Here is a 3,826-nt window from a genome sequence, read left to right as displayed (position 1 = left end):
GATTTTTTGCGTGGTGAGACTTCAGTGTGCATCCCAGTTTTGGAGTCTCACCACGCTTTCATCCGCACTCGTTGAATCCGCACCATCTTCCAGAAGGAGAAAAAAGCCATCCGCATCAGTGAGCGAGGAGGGCGAGATGAGCAGCCTCCGCCTCCGCCGCCGCCCCCACTCGCCGGCGGCATCCCCGCTGGAGGACGACGACCTGCTCTCCGAGATCCTGCTCCGCCTCCCCCCGCAGCCTTCCTCCCTCCCCCGCGCATCCCTCGTCTGCAAGAGCTGGCGCCGCCTCGTCTCAGATCCCCAATTCCGACGCCGCTTCCGCCTCCGCCACCGCCGCAACCCTCCTCTCCTCGGCTTCTTCGACCGATTTGATGGCCTCTTCTTCCATCCTACCCTGGACGCCCCTGACCGTGTTCCTCTTGGGCGCTTCCCCTTGCAGCGCGACGACGGCGACTACTTCGTCTCCCTCGGATGCCGCCATGGCCTCCTACTCATCTTCCTTCCGGAGCGTCTCTAGATCCTTGTGTGGGATCCCGTCACGGGCGACCAGCACCGCCTGACCATTCCCCCGGTGGTCGCGGCACGCGCGGAGAAGATTGGGATCAGCGGGGCGGTGTATCGCGCCGCCGGAGACGTCCAGCAGTTCCAGGTGGTCTTGGCAGTGACAGACGGCGACGGCCCGAAACATAGACGAGCGCTCGCCGTTGTTTACTCGTCAAAGACCGGCTTATGGGGGAATCTCATCTCCACACCCATTCCGGACCAGGCTCATGGATCCCAGTTTTTCACCATCATTACCGGTGATGCTTTGCTGGCTGGAGATTCCCTTTACTGGGCGCTTGCTGGTAATCTGGATGGAATTCTCGAGTTTGATTTGGAGAAGCAGAGTCTAGCTGTGATACAGGTGCCAGATGTGCGTGGCAGGCACAACTTCAAGCTTATGCGGGCAGAGGCCGGTGGGCTGGGTTTCCTCTTAATTTCCGACTCTGACCGCTGCACCTCCCAATTATGGAAGAGGTTGACTGACTGTGATGGTATTGCTTCATGGGCGCTTGCAAGAACTATTCAACTTAACAAGCTACTTTCCCTGAATCCAGAGGAGGAAGAGCGCATAGTGATGCTAGGGTTTGCTGAAAACAACAATGTGTTGTTGCTGTGGACGGTTGTTGGCCTCTTCACAATCCATCTCGAGTCATTAAAGTTCAAGAAGCTTTTCAAAACTATGCAAATTTCTCACTATCATCCATTCGAAAGTGTCTACACTGAAGGTATATAATACCATGCCCTTCATTGCGGTCAGAACAAAACCAAGTTATGTGTTGATAATTGGCTGATGAAATCATGTTCACATCATTTTGTGTTAAGCCAACAATTTTAAGTAGTGTCATATCATTTATTCTTATTTTGCTGATCCGTGACCTCTTCAGCGTATAGTGATTTTGTTTCTGTAATGATGCTTGTTTGGGTGCTTTTTATGTGATGGTTATATATGGATTCACATGTATTACTTATAGTTATTGTAGCTAGTGTTTGCTATGTTTTTTATGTCACCAATTTGGCTTCCATACCAAGATGATGATGGGCTGTCATAGATGATGCAGTAAAATAAAATGTGGCGATGTTTCATTATAATGTGGTTCCCGTTAGAAGTAGCAATCTGTTTTTTTTATCAGTTCACTATATAAAATATCTATAGAGAAAAGAACTCCAAGATTGGCAAATTCACTGAACTATATTTCACTGTTGCCCGCCTAATGACACATGCAAGAATTATATAAGGCTACTTTTAGTTCATAACTGCTTTAAAGTTTTTCTCATGATAAAATACCTATCAACTGGAAGTTGAGGACAAAAATGAAAAACTAGCTTGAACCTACTGAAATGTCAAATAGGCAGCTCAATAGGTACATTTAGAAGCTTCAAGCTTAGTCTATTTCTTTCAATCAATATTATTATCTCTGCTATCTTGCAATATTCTTAAATCAATAATGGAAAATTCAAATAATTGTTCACTCTAGCACTTTAGGAGAGTCTGTTGCAAGGGATGAATTCATTCGTATGAGAAAAATAATAAGATATTTAATTTCATATTTTAGGCTTAACCTCTTTGTGGATAATCTAAATCTGAATAGTCACATCACTTCTCCTAATGCTCTATCAAGACTCTGCTTCTTTTTCAAGATACAACTATGAGTTATGTAAATATCTCCTTGATGTCTCCTCATATCTGTTTGGCTTTTTGTTGGAATGACATTGGTTGTTTAACTTCTTATGCTTGCAGTAACAGGCATTGGTGGTAGACATGGTGCATCTGATCTTATGCACAATAAATAAGATGATTGTCTGGTTAAATATGCTGTTGTCATGTACTGGCAGAGTAGGTAAGGCTATCTTCTGCATGTATGTTGGCTTGTTGAGGAATCAGAACTGTTCCTTCAAAAAATGTATTGATTTGCTTTGTACTGTCATTTCAAGTATCAAATTGCAAGAGAGGACATATTTTCTCTATAATTGTTTACTTAGCGTAGGTCCTGCCCATCTGGTCACATCCTATGCTTTGGGCTGCATCTTGAATCTTTTCTCCAAACCCTGTTTCCTCAGCAGCTCTCTGTTCTCTTCCACTTGCCTTCACCCATCTGCCTTCTCTTTTATTTACTGACATTTTACCCCTCTTCACTGGATGTGCACTTTGACTGGCCTTCCCGTTGCGTCCAGCAGCCTTGCTTTCAGTTCACCTCCTTGTAGGTACTCCCCCAGTACCTTCTGGTAGTCTCGGGTTCTTCTCCCTCTAGCCCTTCAATGACTGATAAACTAGGACCCTTCCCCATTCCCTACTTATGCATATGCTTGTTCCCTTCTCAGAGATGAGAACGTTATTATGATAAGTACTCCCTCCGTTCGGAATTACTTGTCGTAGAAATGGATGTATCTAGACATTTTTTAGTTCTAGATACATCCACTGCGACAAGTAATTCAGGACGGAGGGAGTAGTAGCAAATGAACTACTTGCATTTCACTGTGCTCTGGGGATATAATTTTGTTTTACTTTTACTGATGCTGAATGTGTGCCACCACACTGCAAATTTCCTACAGTTATTCTCTGTTTCAAGTGTTGGTTTTGTCTGATAAATAATAATATTGCTGAGATGATTTGCCTTTGGAGCTTTTGGCACAGTTCCACAATGGTGAAGCTAATGTTTACTGTTTAGAGTCATACAAATTTATGAGAACAACTCCAATGGCTTTTCCTGGATATGAATGGTGCAAAATTATTTGACTCGTGATATTGCTTGCCCCGCAGGTTACATTCTGGTCACTGAAATGAAGAACTGCATTGTTGGCTGTAGGCGCTTCTATTCTGTATGTTCCACACGGAGATTGACTCTCTGTAGCATGCGCCACTCGGCTGTGAAGTGCACTTGTAGGAATTACTTGCTTAATTTGACAACTTTCGTCTATTATCTAGTTTCTGTGGGCATCTGTCAACTGGCTTGAAGGTCGAAGGCACATTGACTTGCTGCTTTCGGAGCAAGCATGTTTACCAAGTTCGCGACCCTGCTTGCATTTGGTGTGTGTGCTAGTGTGCATGCATTTGGTTATCTCGCTTCTTGTATTTTGCTCGCGTTCCATGATGCCCCATTGTCCGTGCGGTTTTGAGTTTCCATCTGGTTCCGAGATGAGCTATTTTCAAACATATTCTGGGTAATGAATGTTGAATCGATCAGTATTTGTACCTGGGAATTGGGAGGCAGTTCCTGTTTGTTGAACTGTGCCTGCACAAATAGCTGTTTCACTGCTAGTTTGGATGCTGGGAAGGATTCTTGAT

The 3,826-nt window shown here is 44.6% G+C and overlaps 1 pseudogene; it reads left to right on the top strand.

Moving 5' to 3' along the window:
- Window positions 1-3,721, top strand: LOC123135935 (uncharacterized; annotated as a pseudogene).
- The last annotated feature ends 105 nt before the right edge of the window (window positions 3,722-3,826 follow it).

The sequence above is a fragment of the Triticum aestivum genome, chromosome 6B (assembly GCF_018294505.1).
Source record: "Triticum aestivum cultivar Chinese Spring chromosome 6B, IWGSC CS RefSeq v2.1, whole genome shotgun sequence".
NCBI classification, from domain to species: domain Eukaryota; kingdom Viridiplantae; phylum Streptophyta; class Magnoliopsida; order Poales; family Poaceae; genus Triticum; species Triticum aestivum.
Note: the sequence above shows the minus strand (reverse complement) of the source record. Positions and strands in the feature narration are given on the sequence as shown.